This window comes from Ochlerotatus camptorhynchus, unplaced genomic scaffold (assembly GCF_037179485.1).
Source record: "Ochlerotatus camptorhynchus isolate MF236.1 unplaced genomic scaffold, CSIRO-AGI_Acam_v1.1 ptg000015l, whole genome shotgun sequence".
NCBI classification, from domain to species: Eukaryota; Metazoa; Arthropoda; class Insecta; order Diptera; family Culicidae; genus Ochlerotatus; species Ochlerotatus camptorhynchus.
In genome coordinates, this window is record NW_027040507.1 from 1,871,171 (window position 1) to 1,890,971 (window position 19,801).

General features: G+C 42.0%; 1 protein-coding gene across 1 annotated transcript in view; it reads left to right on the plus strand.

The window, feature by feature from the left end:
• Positions 1-19,801, plus strand: part of LOC135702060 (SPEG neighbor protein-like) — a 350,755-nt gene that overhangs the window by 245,035 nt on the left and 85,919 nt on the right. The window lies entirely within an intron of this gene.

Genomic DNA, 19,801 nt, shown 5'->3' on the forward strand with positions numbered 1-19,801 from the left:
TCGAAAGAAACCATTAATTAGCATCGTCAAACTGGATCCGGTTGGCCTTTGAGATCGAAAGTTGTGTTGGTTAAGACGAAATTGTAAACCTTTCTATCGCTAGCGGCCCCCAGCGTGATGAGTCTTGATCTAAAATATTGGAAAGGGAGGCTAAACAAAAAACAAAGTAAAGCGCTTTATAAGTCGTTAGAATACTTTCGATTGTGGGGTGGTTGTCTAGACTTTACCTTGGAATTAGGTTACTGGAAGAAAGTTTTCCCTTGGAAACGAAATTGAGCTATCTTCATCAAAGGTAAGGCTTTTCATGTAATGCCAAACTGTTTTGTCATTACCCTTTGGCTTATTGTGTTTCAATTGAAAGCAATGCCTGCTCTCGGGTACTCGGCAGGAAAGTCGAAGCATAATTTTATCCGAAAAATCCTTGAATCAGACTGGGATTCGAACCCGTTGGTTTCGGCCTTTGTTGAGGATACCAAGTCAATTTTCAATGAAAATGTAGTAAGTAGCGAACATGAGCTTAATTTGTAAGGAAATTAAATGGATTTACGAAATGTTCCTAAATAGCCGAGTTTTTTACAACTTTCTTTGGAAATTTATTCCGATGTTCTCAGAAAGTTTCTTCTGACTTCCCCAGGAAGAACTTTCTGGCTTCTCCTGGAGCTTTCTTTTGACTTCCTCAGAAGTCCTTATGACATCATTTGGAAATGCCATCCGTCTTTTTTTTTCGAATTTCCCAGGAATTCTCTCCGAATAATCTTTGAACCATCTTGCTTCGGAAATTTACGATACTTTGTCCCAACAGGTTCTGCTGGTTTCTCTTGCAGGGCTGGTAGCAATCAATGCTGTCAAAATAGTGATTTTAGAGACAATGTTGAAGAAATAAGCGACCAAATAGTGACTTATAGTTGTAAAAAAGTGACTAAAATGGGGGCAACCCCAGCGTAGTGGTTAACATCCATACCTCTCACGTCAAAGTCACGAGTTCAAATCTCACCTCCGGAAAGGTCACGAATGAACCAAGAGTGTTAAAGTGACTATAATAAAAAAAATGACTAAAAAGTGACCTTAGGGAAGAAAATTAGTCGTTTTGATGGTATATTAAATGAGTGATGGATGTTTTAGACCTATTCACTGAGAATTTCATAAACACTTAAATATGTACGATAGGAACCTTTAAAGCGAAATATTCAATAGAAAGCTAATGATTAAGCCTCCAAGTGTCTGCTATCTGGGAAATACCTGGAAGACTCACGGAATCTTATCATTACTCAGGAAATTTCATATTCTTTTTTATTAAAGATATTCCGAAGAGAAGAATGCATTTTCTTGTTATTTTCATTCACACATTTGAAATCGGAGCATAAGTCCTCGTAATTTTTTAGTGAATGCTTAAGGGGTGAAGGGGATGTTAAAAGGATTACAATTAAATCTGAGAATAACTCCAGGAGATCTTCAAAGAAATTTGGAAAATAATTCCAGGAGAGATTGCCAAACAAATTAAGGAGAGAAATCTAAGGAACTTTTGAGAAGGAATGAATTCTTAGGGGGCTTTCAATGAGAGTAGAATTTCAAGAAATGGAGTGAAATTAAAAAAGAATTTGAAATCAATTCTTTTCTACCTGAGGAGAATTTCAAAGCAATTCCTAGGAAAATTAAAAGAAAATTAGATTGGAAGAATAGTTGCGAGAAGTATTCTCACTATATTCTTGTGAGGTCTTCAGAACAACTTGAAAGTTCCCAAAATATTCCTGAAGTTAATTAAACTGCCTTGAAGTTCTTATCCAGCCTGATGCTCACAATACTTTCCATCGTTGTTTTTAGCTTCTCTAAACATTTTCAGACTTCCTCAATTTTCCTAACATGACATTTCGCTGCTCTGGAATATCTCTGCTCTTAGTATATCTGTTTTTCTTGAAGTTTTTTTTTTATAGCTTTTTAACGAGATCAATATCTTTCTTGAAGTTCTCGAAAATTCTCTAACGTGTTTGCAGTTCTCATGAAACTTGTTGTACCACCCTGAATTTAAGGTGATACTCTAAGGAAGCCTTAGCGTGAAACTTCAAAGCCACAAATGTCAGCTTCCACAAAACATAAAAATTTAAAATTGCTACTTTCTGTTTGTAGCAGCACAGCAAAAAACGAGCAGCAACTTCAAATTTGTATATTTTGTGGAAGCTGACATTTGTGCCTTTAAAGTTTCACGCTAAGGTTTCCTTAGAGTATCACCTTAATGGAACTATTTTAAAAATGTTCAAGCTTCCGTGGCCTCAATAATATGACTAAAATCTCAGGGGAGAGACGGAACAGCCCAAGGCTGAAAGTCTCTTTAATAAAAAAAAAATGACTAAAATCTCTTAAGTTCTTTGAAAATTTGGGAACATCTTGAACTTTTCCGCTAATTTAGTGAAACTTATGAAACTGAACTCCCCTGAAATTCCCTTTGTTTTCGGAGCTTTACGAAACTTATTAGAAATACTCCCGAAATATCCATATGAATTCCTGAAGTTCTCGGATCTTCCCTTAAGTTCCATAGACTTTTATGAAGTTCTCGAAATGTTTCAGCAGATCTCTGTACTTCTGTGAAGTTTTCGAATTTAGTCTGTGTAGAGTTCACCCACAAGAATAACACTTTCGGATTCAGCTTTAAATTATTCACATATGAATTAAATAGAAACAGATTTATTTAAACCAGTCCGTTCGCGTGTACGTACCGTAATCGACTGCCTCTAACCATTGAATTTAGCTGGTTCTCTGTTTTCTGCAAGGTCCTCCGGCAAGGGGCGCGACAATGTTAATTATTACCACTCTACATCTCTCACCTGGCCAAAAAAAAAGTTATGATATTATCAAATATATATTTTATACGAAAATCAAAGTACTGACTCAAATATATTTACTTATCATACCGTGCAGGCATTTTTGTAGTTCGCTTAGGACGTTTGGCGGTGGGAGATTCTTCGCGAATCGAGCTCCGAGCTGAATCATCTGCGATAGTCTGTCGTGAATCGGAATCGGCTGTGTTTGGAATCTTCTGCAACTCCAAACCATCTCGGCTGTGGGCAATTGGACACTTCTTCAAATGAGCTACAGGTCGCCTGTATTTAACTCCATCTTCGCTTAATACGACCACATCGCTTCCGGTTTTATGGATTACTGTATATTTCTCGGGTCGAAAGTTCGGTTCCAGTTTTCCCAGTTCATAGTTTTTGATCAAGACAGAATCTCCAACAACTATTTCCGATGCTTTAGCTTGTCGACGTTTATCCGCATACAATTTACCTTGCATTTTTCTGATAATGTCCTTATCTCGTATTTCCTCATCCCGATTCCAGTAGGGCTCAGTTCTTAGTGACGGCAGTAGATCTTTCACTGGTCTTCCAGTGAGCAGCTCCATTGGTGATTTTCCTGTCATAGTATGTGGAGTGGTATTGTAAGAGTACACGTACTCATTAACTGCTTTTCGCCAGTCCTCTTTTGTTGTTCGAGCAATTCGCAAAGTTCGCAGGATCCCCTGGTTCTGCCTTTCAACCAACCCGTTCATCTGAGGCCAGTACGGGATACTGCGCACAAGTCGGATATTTTTGCTAAGACAGTAGCCTGAAAATTCTTCACTGGCGAAAGGAGGTCCATTATCAGTGCGAATTGTCTCTGGGTATGTGTGTTCTTTAAAAACGCGCTCCAGAGCCTCGATAGTTTTACAAGCAGTGGTAGTTCTCATTTCAATGACGGTCAAATATCTACTGTAGTAATCAACTACTACCAAGAACGTCGCACATTCTTTGGCAGAGAAAAAGTCCAGTGCCAAATCCTGCCATGCACGATCCGGCATTTCTTTCCGATGCATTGGTTCTGGAGGCCCCTGCATGCTTACTGAAGCACAACCTGCACATTCTTGAACGCGATGCTCAACATCACGGTCCATATAGGGCCACCACACTTTTTCCCTGAGATTCCGTTTCATTGCAACTACTCCCGGATGACCTCGATGCGCGATATCCAAAGCTCTCTGTCGCAACTTTGACGGAAGAATGATTCGGTCGTCCCTCACTACAACTCCATTTATCACACCCAATTCCTTTGAGAAAGCTTGATATGCGAACAAGTTCGATGGCCACACTTGCGTCGCAATTGATTTGACAACTCCTTTAAGCACTTCGTCGAGATCTGTTGCCTTTTTGATTTCATCCAGCGTAATGGCTGTCGGCCCTTCGCTTATCCCACAAACATAGTGTTCTGATGCTTCGTCAAATGGTGCATCTGACTGCGGACATAGCCTCGAGAAGATATCTGAAATATTGTCGGATCCAGGAACATGCACCACCTTAAAATCAAAAGGCTGTAACCGTAATGCCCATGCCTCGGCTCGCGTACAAGCACGTTTACCTTCCTGATGTTTTCCACCAAAAATATATTCGAGCGTCTTATGATCGGTAAACACAGTGAAGTGTACTCCGAACAAATACATGTAAAATTTTTCCACCGCCCATACGACAGCCAAGGCTTCGCGCTGTGTTTGCGGGTAAACTCTCTCCGTCTTCGTAAGGCCCTTTGAGGCAAAACAGATTATCCTTGGTTTGTTCAAACTGTCTTTTTGGGTTAAAACAGCGCCAAGACCAACCGGGGATGCATCCACGTATAGCTCGATTAGATCTTTTGGGTCAAAAAATCCCAAACGGTGTACGGTGTTCGAAAGCTCATTGCGCAGGTCATCAAAAGCTTTTTGTTGGTCTACACCGAATGATTCCACTTCCCCTCTGATAAACTGTCGAAGGGCTTCGGTTCTAGATGATAGATGTGGCATAAACTGTCCGACAAAATTAATCAACCCCAGAAAACTGCGCACTTCCTCCTTTGTTTCTGGCATCCTGAAGTTCCGAATAGCCGCAACTTTGTCGTCTGTTGGGCAAATTCCATTCACGCTAATTTTGAACCCTAGTATTTCAAGCTCTTCCACTCTAAATAAACACTTTTCTTTATTCAGCAAAGCATGGTTTGCTTCAAAAACATCCAGAACCTTTTGAAGCCGCTCATCATGTTCATTTCGTGTTGTTCCCCAAATAACAACATCATCGATATAAACTACTACGCCTTCGATACCAGCAAGCATTTCACACATTATCCGCTGAAAAATTTCGGGCGCGCAATTAATGCCAAACATCAATCGCTTAAATCGCATTAGGCCTTTACCCGTCATAAAGGTGGTTATTTCACGCGATTCTGGGTGTAATTCCACATGATAGTATGCTGATGTAATGTCAAGCTTGGAAAATACAACCGCTCCCTTTAGCTTATTGAGAAGTGTATCGATAAGTGGTAGCGGATAATGTTCCCTCTTTATAGCCTGATTAGGGTATCGCATATTAATGCATATACGGACATCGTTAGTTCCCTTTGGAACTACCACCATAGGTGAGATCCACTCGGCAGAACCAAAAACGGGTTCAATAATATCAGTGTCTAACATTTGCTGAAGTTTTTGATTGACTTTCTCTTCCATCGCTATAGGAATTCTTAGGTAAGCTATCTTCCTAGGGGGTACCGTACGGTCAATAGATAATGTCACCTGTACGTTGGGGAATTTCGGGAATGGATGTTTATTCTGTACGATACTTTGAACCTCAAGCCCCACTTTCAAAACTTTCAGGTCCTCAGCCGTTCTTTTGCTGAGCAACGATCTTTGCGCTCCTTGAATGACGAAAAACTCAGCATAACTTTTAGGCTTCGTTTCATTTATCGTAACCCATGCTTCAAAGATGACCACAACCTGCAGTGGATCCTGGCAGGCGTATGCCGTAAATTGTCGATCGCACTGATATTTCCTCTTAAAGAGTCTAGCGTTGCTAGCCACAAGCTTTTCCCAGACTTGTTCGGTAACTGTGTTAATTATCGCCCCAGAGTCTATCAGAAACTCTACTGCAAGTTGATCAATAAATCCCACGATAATTCCATCATTTGCCTAGCAAATAAATTAAAAATGTCATTATTAGTTTATTAACGTGAATTCATTGTTTATTTCAATGAACTTTCGAAACAACAACTATCAATATCAATAAAAAAGGTTTAAAATAAAAAGAAACTTGAAGAAATGAACTTATTCTACCTTCGTTGCTGCATTCTGCATACCATGACGAGGCTGATACTCCGAATCATGACCGCTCCCATCTCGCAAAGCATTGGTAGCATCCGCTTTCTTCCAGGAATAACGAGCCTTAGATTCTCTATTCCGGCCGGTTGAGCACTTCCTCGCAAAGTGGCCTATTTCACCACACTTATGGCACGTAGCATTTCGCGCAACGCAATCTTTCGACTCTCGCAGGTGTCGCCAAGAGCCACAACGACTGCATTCAGTGGCTGATCGTCCGCTACTTTCCCATTTACGCTCACCCTTGTATGAATGCGAAGTAAATCCTCTTACTGGCATCGTCTTCCTTCCACAATCCTGTTTGATCAATGCTACCGCACCGGTTTCTGATCTAAACGGTTGCATTTTCTCCTTCTGTTTTACCAAAACTTCACGATTAATCGCATAGTTTACAAGTTCATCCAAATTCATGGTGCTCTCGAGGCCTTTGTCTCTTACTCTCTCGTCGATTGCGCCCACGGTTATCTGCTGCAGCAATTCCTTTTCCTCACGACCTTGAAAGTTACAGCATGCAGCTTGAGTGCGCAATCTCAGCATGTAACGATTAAAAGATTCTCCAGCTGTCTGTCGAAGTGAACGAAAAACTTCCAGTTCAACTCTTTCGTTCCGTTTTCCCACGAAGAAAGCATTAAGACGCTTGACAGCATTGTCATACTCTGGAACATCTTGTGGTGCGAGGGGAATCTTCACTGGCTCTGGATAGATTTCTCCCGAAACTGGTGCAAGATGATAATAAATTCGTTGCAGACCTCTTCCACCTCGAGCTAACAGAAAAAGGAGTTTTTCGTGCTGTGATTGAATCTGTTTTAGTTCCAAAACAATTTCACATGCTCTATGCCATTCTTCCCATTCTCGACGAAGGTTAGAAGCATCAGTAGCATCATTAAATGGGTCCAAATGGTACTGATTTTCCGAATCCATCAGCAAGCTAAAAAAAAACAAAACTTTTATAGCCTTCGCTTTTCAGCACCATCTGTATTACACTCATACACAGTAGTTACTTGTTTGATGACTGAATATTACCAACCCATATGATATTATCACAGTAAAACTTTAAAAACCAGAGCTGCTTTTACCTCTTATACTACCACTACACTTTTTTCGCTAAAACCTGTTTCGGCGTCTCGCTTGCTGTTGTTATAAATCCACCCTAGTCATTTTTTTTACTCATCCATCACTTATACATACAGCTAACACAGAAAACCAGGATTTGCACAGGCAATATTCTCAAATCTACTCATCGGATACTTTTCTCTTTCTATCATATGCAATGATTACTGTTTTAATGGTCGTTGTGTGTCCGCAGTACATAACCGGTTTTGAATCGGTCTCATATTTTCGCTTTCTATCATGTGTGCGTTGCGCTCGTCAACCGATCTCGCATCTTTTCCTCTTTCTCTCTCTCTCTCTCCCTCTCTGTCTATATATATATATATATATATTTCTCTCGTTTCCTTTTTAAAAAATATGCGCTGCGGTCGTCAACCGGTCTCGCTTTTTTTTTTTTTTTTTTTAGGCAGACTCGACTTCGTAGTTTCAATATTGGCCTCCATCTTGAAGTTTTTTTTCCCGTTTGGCGCTACGGTCTTCACCCGGACCCGCATCTTTTATTACGCTTCTCTTTTCTTTTTTTTACTGTAAATTTGGCCAAAAAAATGAGTGATAGAATCCCTGCTTACTTTGCATATTACTGCTAACCACGAATCATTGCAGATGAAGAGAAAAATAATCGGCCATCATGGGTTAATAACTTTTTACTATTAGGTTTTTTTTTTTTTTTTTATCTCGCTTATTCCACTGTAAATAACTTTAGTGTTACTAACCTTCGAATCGTACCGGCTGCGCCAATTTGTAGAGTTCACCCACAAGAATAACACTTTCGGATTCAGCTTTAAATTATTCACATATGAATTAAATAGAAACAGATTTATTTAAACCAGTCCGTTCGCGTGTACGTACCGTAATCGACTGCCTCTAACCATTGAATTTAGCTGGTTCTCTGTTTTCTGCAAGGTCCTCCGGCAAGGGGCGCGACAATGTTAATTATTACCACTCTACAGTCTGAAATTCCAGGAACTGCTTTAAGTTCCCGCAACAAAATTAATTAATATAGTTCAATGATTTTCACTGCTGTTCTCAAGATTTGTAGATTTCCGAAACAAATTCACAGCTTTTTCAATAGTCTAGAGTTTCCTGATGTTTTTAAAACTGACCAAAATATTTCTTAATTTCCTTAAAATTCTCTAGACTGCCCTGAATATCTTAGTGTTTTTTTTTTAAAGAACCCACAATTTTACTGGAATTGGTAGAGTTGACTTTAAGTTCCACAATTAACCTTAATTTTTCAAGACTCCCCAAGTAACATTGCAAGCTTTATAGAGGATTTATTGCATCCTACAAGTCTAATTCATGGTCTACAGAACCCTCATAAAACCAGAAATTGTTACTTGGGAGATTCGGCAACACTGTTCAGTTCATTGATCGTGTTTTTATTCGCTCTTACTTAACGTTCATTTTTACGATTATTTACCGTCTATAAACTGTGTTTTTGTTTTGGATCATTTTATCATACGTTTTACTACATTGTAAAGTTGTGGTTTTGTGAAATTGTTGTGACGCGATTGTAATTTTGTGTGGACAACATTGTGATTGTTTTTGTTGGAACGACGCTGCTCTGCATCTGCTGTGAAGGAAGTGTGATACATCTAAATCGTACTACTGTCCCTGTTTCGATCGTTACCTGTCGAGTCTAACCAAAGGCGATTGTCAGCTTTACTCACCTCGGACCATACACGGAAGGAAAAAAAAAACACTCATCATGGCATGCAAATGTTGCCAGAAGATCGTTTCCGATTCCGATCGAATTCTATGTCGAGGATTCTGTGGAGAAGTATTTCATACGATTTGCGTTAAAGTTGATTTTCCACTGATGGATCAGCTTCGTTCGCACAAAAACAACGTCTACTGGATGTGTGATGACTGTTCTACGTTGTTCGCAAATGGCCACTTCCGTAGTACTGTGGGGTGTTACGAAAAGGATGACAAAGGATTTCCGGATGCGATCAAATCTATTCAGGACGATATCACCAAACTGAGCACGACTGTCGCTTCTCTCGTCGCCAAAGTCGATTTAGGACCGCAGACTCCGACAGTTAATTCTGGCTCCTGGTTCAAGTTCGACAACAGAGCCCAATCGTCAAGCGCTAAACGACGCCGTGGTAATGACGGTTCTTCTGTGGTATCAAAGGTACAAACGAAGCAATATTGTGGAACGAAAACGACATGCAGTTCTTTGAGGACAGTTGAAACGGGAAACGATCTGCTATGGATTCATCTCTCTGCTTTTCATCCGGAAACCACAGTGCAAGAAACCGTCAGTTTTGTTCGTGAATGTCTTAACATGGGCGACGATCAACCAGTAAAAGTTATTAAAGGGCGAGATCCGTCGACTCTTAACTTTGTGTCCTTCAAAGTTCGGATTGGTAAACATCTAAGGACGGAAGCCTTATCTTGTGAATTATGGCATCAAAACACTCTCTTCCGAGAATTTGAAGATCGCTCAAAAAACGTGTCGATAATTGTCAAGATACCATCCTCGCAAGATCCGAACAGCCAACCAACTCCAATGGATGGAACTTCCGGAACAGATGCTGCTCCACCTCTAACAGCCACTTAGTTTTCTCTATAATCAATCCGGGATGCACGCTGCAAGGTACAATGGAAGCCCCTTCTGCCTCCGTCACAGTCGAGTTTCAAGCCGTCACTGCTTCCCGTCGGAGCTCAGCCGAAGTTCACCATTGTTCCCGCCATCAAAGTCGTCCCGGTCCTGTGTTCGGAGGAGAGGAAGGGGTCTTCCAGCCTACACTTCCAGGCAAGTATGCATGTTGTAGCGGTTTTTCGTTTCCTGACAAAGTTCCAAATTTCAGTATTTCACCCATCACACTAAATTTCATCACCCGACCGAATGTTGACTCCACTGGAACTGCTGATTTATACAACCTAGCTGCAGCTGCTGTTCTTCGAAGTTGTTCCGATAATTCGACCGTTGTTCGTACAGAACCCGAGCTATCACATCCGAGACGCACCATGGAAAGCTTAATGGAAGCCCCCAATCTCTCCAACCCAGTCCCGCCTACTGCAGCCAGCGTACCTCATAGTCGTCTCGGTCCTGCGGTTGGAAGTAGGGAGGGGGTCTTCCACCTTGCTTGTACAGGCAAGTACTCGATTCGACCTAGTATTTCATCGCGTAAAAAAGTTTCCCGTACACAGGAAATTGCACACCCTTTCATACATCAACCTTTGGAACCAGGACGCACTGAAAATAGCATTTTGGAAGCCCCTAGTCCCTCTAACACGGTCCTGCCAGTACCAGCCAGCGTTCTTCACAGTCGTCCTGGTCCTGTTGTTAGTAGGGGTTCGGGGGTCTTCCAGCCTGCTATGCCAGGCAAGTACAATGATAACTCTGAACATTCACCGCCTGACGCCATTCCGAATTTCAGCACTGTATCGGTACTCTCTAACACTCGAAGTGCGGGTTGAACCACTGGATTCTCCGATGCAGCCCCACCTTCTGCTGCCTTTGATCATCGAAGCTGCCCTAATGCTGTTATCAGAAGTGAAATTAGGATGCCCAAAAGTTCCCTCTCAGGCGAGGTGTACACAGATTCTCAACGTGTTGCTAGTACTAACCAGGACGTCACTATTTACTATCAGAACGTAGGCGGGATGAACTCGAACGTTGAAGACTATCGTATATCCGTATCTGACCGATGCTATAATATTATTGCTCTCACAGAGACTTGGCTCGACTCCCGCACGATCTCCAATCAAGTGTTTGGATCTGAATACGAGGTTTTCCGTTGTGATCGTAACCCCCGCAACAGCCGAAAATCAACGGGAGGTGGTGTCCTCTTGGCTGTCGGTTCTGAATTGAAAGCCAGAGCAATTGAAAATGATCTGTGGAACAGCGTAGAGCAGGTCTGGGCAGCTGTGGACCTAGCGGATCGCACGTTGTTTGTATGTGTGGTCTACATACCTCCAAACCGAGCTCGAGATATAGATTTCATCGACGCCCATTGTCGTTCAATTCAAGCTGTCTTGGAAAGCGCAACTGCTATTGACGAGGTTATTGTCTTGGGAGACTACAATTTACCTGGTATCTCGTGGCAACCATCCCATAGCGGTTTTCTGTATCCGGATCCAGAACGATCAGTGTTCCATTGTGGAGCCACTATGCTTCTTGATAGCTACAGTACGTCTACGTAATCGCAAATCAATCATGTAGTCAACGAGAACAACCGCTGCTTGGACCTTTGTTTCGTCAGTTCTCAGGATGTCGCTCCATTCATCTCCTATGCACCCGCTCCACTAGTGAAACCAACTCCACATCACCTTCCTTTGATTGTGACTGTGGAGAGCAAGTTACTTCACGATTTCGACGAAACGCCCGTTGCTGTTTCCTACGATTTTCGAAAAGCAGATTACCGCAGCATCTCAGACTTGCTCTCCAGCTTGGACTGGGAAAACATCCTCGATCATCACGATGTTGAGGTAGCCGCAAGAACGTTTTCACACATTTTGGCGTATACTATCGACAGACATGTCCCGAAGATAAGTCACCAGAAAACAGCTCATCATCCATGGCAGACGAGCTCCGTAGACTGAAATCTACTAAAAGAGCTGCACTACGCAAATACACCAAGTACCGTACGTTCCAATTAAAATGCTATTATGTTCGACTAAACCATCAATCCAAACAGATCAGTCACCAAAGCTATTCGCGATATCAGCAGGGAATTCAGCGCAGGATGAGATCACATCCGAAATCCTTTTGGAACTATGTAAACGAGCAGCGAAAGGAATCCGGTCTTCCATCGTCCATGGTGTTCAATGGCGAAGTGGGATCCACAAATCAGGAGATTTGCCGACTCTTCTCTCTCAAATTTGCCGATGTTTTCACTGACGAGAGCCTATCTGACGAATATGTTAACCTCGCAGCAAGCAACGTTCCAATGCACGGCGATACATTAAATGGCATCGACATCAACGATATGACTATTTTAAGAGCTGCTTCCAAGCTGAAATCTTCTTGCAACCCTGGACCCGATGGAATCCCGTCCGTTTTTCTCAAGAAGAATATCGATAGTCTATTGACTCCGCTCTGTCACGTGTTCCAATTATCGCTTCGCTGTGGTATTTTTCCTTCTTGCTGGAAGTTTGCTCACATGTTTCCTGTTCACAAAAAAGGAAACAAACTAGATGTCAACAACTATCGTGGAATTACCTCACTGAGCACCGTATCGAAGCTTTTTGAACTAGTCATAATGGAACCGCTGCTTTCTCACTGCAAGCATGTTTTGAGTGATGATCAGCATGGCTTCATGTCAGGTTGTTCCACCACCACCAATCTGCTATGCCTCACATCTTATGTAACTGATAGCATGGTTGACCGAGCTCAAACGGATGTGATTTATACCGATCTGTCAGCAGCGTTCGATAAGCTAAACCATGCTATTGCCATTGCTAAACTAGACAGACTTGGGATCAATGGTAACCTATTACAATGGTTTCGATCGTATGTAACCGGTCGCCAACTGATGGTTGCCATAGGCGATTACTGATCTGATACTTATCCTGCTACATCGGGGATACCCCAGGGTAGCCACCTTGGACCTTTGATCTTCCTGCTCTACTTCAACGATGTGAATTATGTGCTTGACGGACCTCGACTATCGTATGCTGACGATCTAAAAATCTACCTTCGGATTCGTTCCATTGCCGACTGTCACTTTCTTCAACGCCAGCTTCATGCTTTTGCTGACTGGTGCACCTTGAACCGAATGGAAGTTAACCCGGCGAAATGCTCAGTAATCTCCTTTTCTCGGATAAAAGAACCAATCATCTTCAACTACAACCTATTGGGTTCAGCAATTGAACGAGTGAACCACGTGAAGGATTTGGGAGTCATTTTGGATTCGCAACTCACATATAAGCAGCATATTTCGTATGTCGTCGATAAAGCTTCCAGAACACTAGGCTTTATCTTTAGAATAACCAAAAACTTTACTGATATTTATTGCCTGAAGTCATTGTACTCCTCACTGGTCCGATCAGTCCTTGAATATGGCTCAGCAGTTTGGAATCCAAGCTACAACAATGGTGTTGAAAGAGTCGAATCAGTCCAGCACCGATTCTTACGCTTCGCCCTTCGGCGATTGCCTTGGAGAGATCCTTTCCGTTTGCCTAGCTATGAAAGCCGATGTCAGCTGATTGGTTTGGAAACTCTTTCTACCCGAAGAGACGCTGCAAGGGCTTTACTTGTTGCCGATACATTGCAAGGGAGAATCGATTGTCCTACTATCCTCGAAAAAATCGATTTGAATGTACGACCACGTGCACTAAGAAACAGTCTTATGCTGAGACTTCCCTTTCGTCGCACGAACTACGGAATGAATGGAGCAATAAACGGACTGCAGCGAGTTTTCAACAGAGTTGCCTCAGTGTTCGATTTTCACGTACCACGTCAGACGCTTCGCCGTAGTTTCACCTCGATATTTTCGGGCACAGGTAACCGTGAATAGCAGTGTAATGTTTAAATTTTAAGCACAGACAATCACGTTGTTTTTTGTATTACTTAACATCATTGGGGCTTATTGAAGCCTGTTGATGGAATCAATTAAATTAAATAAATAAATGGTTCTGGGACGAGTATCGGTAGTGCTGATACTGTGCCTTTTGATCCAATGATTGATGGTAAGCTCCCATTTTGAGTTATGTACTTGAACTAATCATGTTAAGTTGACGATTACAGGAGCGGTAGAGGTAACAATAGCTGCAATTTCCAAACCTATCAACTAGATGCTACGTCAGATGGCGACTTGAGTGTGAAACAATCAATACAAGAACAACAATTGAAAAGGCCTCAACTCCATTTTGTAAACAAACCTTGGAAGGCCATTTTCTCGCGAACCAAAACCTACATTAGCAAACCTTAAACACAATCGGGTAGAGGAGAATTTCCCCTACCTGTTCGTTCTGTTGGTTTGCGTTGGCGGACTTCGATTCGCTAGAAAATGGCCTTACAAGATTTGTTTACAAAATGGAATTGAGGCCTTCTCAATGTTTGATCTTGAATAGAACTTTTTCCGCACATCGAAGGTACGTGAGCAAATCGGCGATCATCTCTTTTGCCAGTGGTGGCGAGGAATGATATCCCTCCCCAACAGGAGAGATTGGTAAAGAAGATGATCAACCCGACTCATGCCTTCCTCAAAATTGACCTTTGCTCGCTTTCTGCTCTCTATATAAAATTTTCAAACTGCCGTACTCTAACGGAACTACCAACTATATACTTATCTACCGTGTACAATAACCACTCTAAGTTTGACATTTGACGTCAAGCATCTCGAACTATGTAAATCGTTAACTTCACGCATGAAGTAATAAAAGCATGATTAGATAAGCAATTAAACTGTTCGCAACTAAAACCTTTTGAATGCCGATTTCTGATTCTGGACGGAAATTTTAAAGAGCAATGTTTCAGTGGGGCTCAGTAAAAACAGGGCTGGTAGCGATCAATGCTGCCAGAAAAAGTGATTTTAGTGTTGAAGAAATAAGTGACCAAATAGTGACTTATAGTTGAAAAAAGTGACCTAAGAGACGAAAAGTAGTTGTTCTGATGGCACATCAAATAAATGTTTGATGTTTTAGAGTTATTTAATTAGTATCTTTTTTTTTATCTAGTTCGTTTATTTGGGAGGCTCAATCGCGTTAGCTTTACGGAGCCGATAATTCATTGTTCACTGTGTGTAACAAAATTCACTTAATTCTATGTCTAGTAGGAGTTGGGCCGATTACTCGCGGCTTACTCGAGGTTAGAAGGGTACATTTTCGAAGGATAGGATCAGGGGAGGAGCTTGGGGTAGGGTTTCGTTGTCTCATCAGAGCGTTGTCGCCAGTATGAACGGTAGTGCTGTTCTAGCTTCGTCCGGAGTTCGACCGGCTATGGTGGGTGACCAGTGGGCGACGATGAGACTCATCGAGACGGGGGGACAAGACAAACAAAAACTGATAAAGAGAGACAAAAGACAAAAGGAATTAAATTCTTATACTAGACATTTGAAGAAAAACATAAACGGACTGCATATAGCAGAGATCACGGGTTGCCAACACGTCTCTGATAGGAACATAGGGTTGTCTTCCTTGGGCCTCGAGGGTATTCAAAAGTCGCTCTCTGGCGGCGTCATTATCCGTACATTGCCAAACTGCGTGTTCGATGTCATCGTAACCGTTTCCACACCGACAGATGTTGCTGTCCACGAGGTTTATTCTATTGAGATGAGCATCTAGCGAGTAGTGGTTGGACATAAGTCTACTCATCACGCGAATGAAGTCACGACTTAAGCCCAAGCCTTTAAACCACGCTCTCGAAGAAACATTAGGAATAATTGAATGTAACCACCGTCCAAGATTTCCAGTGTCCCAATCGGTTTGCCAACTCGAAAAGGTACTCTGACGCACTAAATGGTAAAATTCATCGTGTGAAATTTGCCTGTCATACAATTCGCCTTCCTGCGCGCCCACCTTTGCGAGAGAGTCCGCCTTCTCATTGCCTGGGATTGAGCAATGTGAGGGGACCCATACAAAGGTAATCATATATGATCTTTCGACCAGCACACACATCTGCTCCCTTACCTTTGAAAGGAAATAAGATGAGTGCCTACCTTGTTTCATCGACCGAATAGCCTCAATCGAACTGAGACTATCCGAGAAGATGAAGTAATGGTCTGCGGGCATGTTGGAAATCATCCCAAATGCGAAGTTGATTGCTGCCAGCTCAGCAACAAAAACGGAACAAGGTTCCTGAAGTTTGCGGAAGGCGCTAGAGTTTTCATTGAAGACACCGAAGCCAGTGGATCCATTGAGACGGGACCCATCTGTAAAATATCTTTTTATGCAATTGACTTGTTGGTACTTTTCAGTAAAAATACGCGGAATAATAATAGGTCGAAGTTGATCGGGAATCCCATGAGTTGCTTGTTTCATGGTCAGATCATATTCAATTGAGGAACTGCGATTGGTGAAGTGAACACGGTCTGGAGTATAACAAAGAAGACACATATCTGATGATATGTAGTGGTGGTAGATTCTCATAAATCGAGATTGTGTGTTCAGCCCAAGAATTTCTTCAAAATTAGCAATTATAAGTGTGTTCGTCACTCCGCATTTGATTAGTATTCTGAGAGAGAGCTCCCAGAAACGGTTCTGGAGGGGTGTTACTCCTGCCAGAACCTCGAGACTCATGTTATGCGTTGAGTGCATACAGCCTAGAGCAATACGCAGACAACGATATTGAATTCGTTCCAATTTTATTAGGTGACTTTTTCTTGCCGAGAGAAAGCAGAAAGAGCCGTACTCTAGAACAGAGAGAATAGTTGTTTTATAAAGCGTTATGAGGTCTCCCGGATGAGCACCCCACCATGTGCCGCAAATTGAACGGAGAAAGTTGATCCTCTGCTGACATTTTTGCTTCAAATACGTAATATGGGCATTCCAAGTGCACTTTGAATCAAACCAGACCCCAAGGTACTTGAAAGACAATGATTGAGTAATGTTTCTGCCCAAAAGATTAAGATGCATTTGGGCTGGGTACCGCTTTCGAGTAAACACTACCAGTTCAGTTTTCTGCGGCGAGAATTCGATCCCTAGATTCATAGCCCAAGAAGACAAGTTATCTAAGGAATTTTGCAATGGTCCTTGCAAGTCCACGGCATGTGGACCTCTTACGGAAACCACACCGTCATCTGCAAGTTGTCTTAGCGTGCATTGTTCTGCCAAACAGTTGTCGATATCTTTGACATAAAAGTTATAAAGAAGAGGGCTGAGACATGAGCCTTGGGGCAGGCCCATGTAACTAATTCTGGAAGTTGTCAGTTTTAATTAGTATCTTAAAAACACTTATGTACGATATGAAGCTTTTAAGGGCAAGATTCATGAGAAAATTTAACACCAAGCCGACGGTATTAGTCAGAGTGTCTACCAACTGGCAATTTTTTCTGAGAATATCTTGAATTCTCAAGGAATTTAAACATTATTCATGTAATTTATTAATTTTCTTAGGATAAGGATATTTCCATGAAATTAATACATTTCAAACTACAAACATTTCACATTGAACTTTTTATATTCACGCACATGAACTTTATACATCATTCACACATTGAACTTTATACATCCAAAGTGGACTAATCTTCAGTTACAAATAAATTTTTTCAACTCTGAGACTTGAAAGACTATTTTTAATTTGGACAAGGTTTTGAAATTCTATACTTAAGTTATAATACTTCACGAAGATTTCAAGAATGTGGAGTCAAATTCCAGTTTTAAGGGCTCATGGAATCTAATTTTTATTTCTAAGGACCTCATTCCAAGAGAGTTCTGGGAAAAAAATCTCTGAGAAAAACATCAAGTGCATTCGGCTTTCAAGGCAGTTCTGAGTTTGAAGAACTAGCCTGATGCTCACAATACTTCTCATCATAGATTAAAGCTTCCCTGAACTTTTTCGGACTTCATAAAGATTCGTCAATTTTCCAAACGATCAACGAAAACTTCTCTGAAGTTTTAACAATTCGCTCAAGTTCTTTTTTTTTTCCTTTGGTTTGTGTTTTCCGTCGATCTTGTTTTCCGTGCTGAGCACCAATGCTACCGACGTGCCAGGAAGGCAGCTCCCTCACCTGAACCCTACCTATCGACCCATCAACTCATGAACCGGGGACCAACGGCTTTACTTCCCATCCGAAGGAAGGCATGATCAGAGATGTTATGCCTCAGAACATCCCGGCGGCGCCGACTGGTATTGAACCCAGGCCTGCTGGGGTGAGAGGTAATCACGCTTACCACTACACCACACCACCGGTCACGTTAACACTCACTCAAGTTCTTGAAACTTCTTTACATTTATGTAATTTATTTAATGTTAACGGAACTGCTCTGAGGTGTTCCTCCTTAAGTTGTCGAAACTTCTCTTATGTTTTTGAAGTTCTAATATAGCTTGTTGGACTGCCCTGATTTTAATTGAACTGTCCTAAACATGTTTCAGTATCCACAATATTCTGAACTCATGTGAAGATATCAATAATCCAAGGGGTGCGGCACATCGACACATGGTCGAAAAATCTCACGCTAGCGAATCAATCTACAAAAAATCTTTTTTCATCTAAAGGGTGTCCACGATGAAATTGCCACACACAAAATTGATTCGCTAAATTCGAGTTTTCATCCGATTGCCATCAAATTTTCAGGGATTGAGAAATAACTATTAATCTTCATTTTACCATTTTACTCGTATTTTATTTACAGTCCATACGCAAATGCCCGCACCTTGGCCTTAACCCCGGCCATAAGATTCTGCACAACCTGTGAATCAACCGTTTTTTGCATGTAAACCCATACTTTCTTCAGTTCCTCGACTGTCTTCACTACCTTAGGTCGTTTAAGAAGGTGCTGCTTCATAATCGCCCAGTACTTCTCGATGGGGCGGAGCTCCGGAGTGTTGGGAGGGTTGAACATTTTCGGCACGAAATTGACCTTATTGTCCGCATACCACTTCAGCACGTCCTTGGAGTAGTGGCATGAGGCCAAATCCGGCCAGAAGATTGTTGGGACGTTGTGGGCCTTCAGGAGAGGAAGCAGCCGCTTCTGGAGGCACTCTTTTATGTACACCTGTCCGTTCATCGTGTCCTGGGTCACGAAAGGTGCACTCCGCTTCCCGCACGTGCAGATGGCTTGCCAAACCAGGAATTTCTTCGCAAATTTGGACATCTTCTGAGTGCGGACATGCTCCGGAACGCTGAACTTTTCCTTGGCCGTGAAAAACAGGTTGCCGGGGATCTGTTTGAAGTCGGCCTTCACATATGTTTCGTCGTCCAAGATGCAGCATTCAACTTTCGTCAGCATGTTGAGGTACAACTTCCTGGCACGGGTTTTGGCGGACTTGTTCTGCTTCTCGTCGCGATTAGGGGCCTTTTGTACCTTGAACGTTCGAAGCCCAGCCTTAGTTTTGGCCTTCTGGACAAAACTTCGGCTTAGGTGCAGCTTCTTAGCCACATCCCTAACGGAGGCGTTCGGATTTCGGTTGAAGGCCCCAACTACGCGGTTGTGATTTTTGGTGTTGTGTATTCTGAAATAAGGCATCCAGGGGGTGACCTCCGGGTATAGCATGTGAGCAAGCATTTTAGCAGCGTTGGAAATGTTCGCGTAGTGAATTTTGGTGAACTTTCTAATACTGAATGTGAATATTCATCAAGCAATAAATGCTCGATGCTCATCGTTCCAAAACTAAATCCGATCTTCGCAGAATGCATGGTACTCTTCCTTTTGTACGAATAACATAACGAATCATATCGTAGGTGTTCCACCATCCCTGTCGTCTAGCTGGGATCCATTTGCTTGATGTTGTATAAAGTGGTGATGTGACCTTCCGAATTTATCATCAAAGGCAATCGTCTCTAGAGGTAACCCGTTTTAGCCGTCTTGACTGCCGTATCGACAAGACGCTCTGGTGTAGATGAAATCGACTGAAGTGAGGCCCGAATAGAAGTTGTTCTAGATGAAAACGGAAGAATGCGGAAGAGAGGGACTTAGTTTTGCTACCCAAGTAAC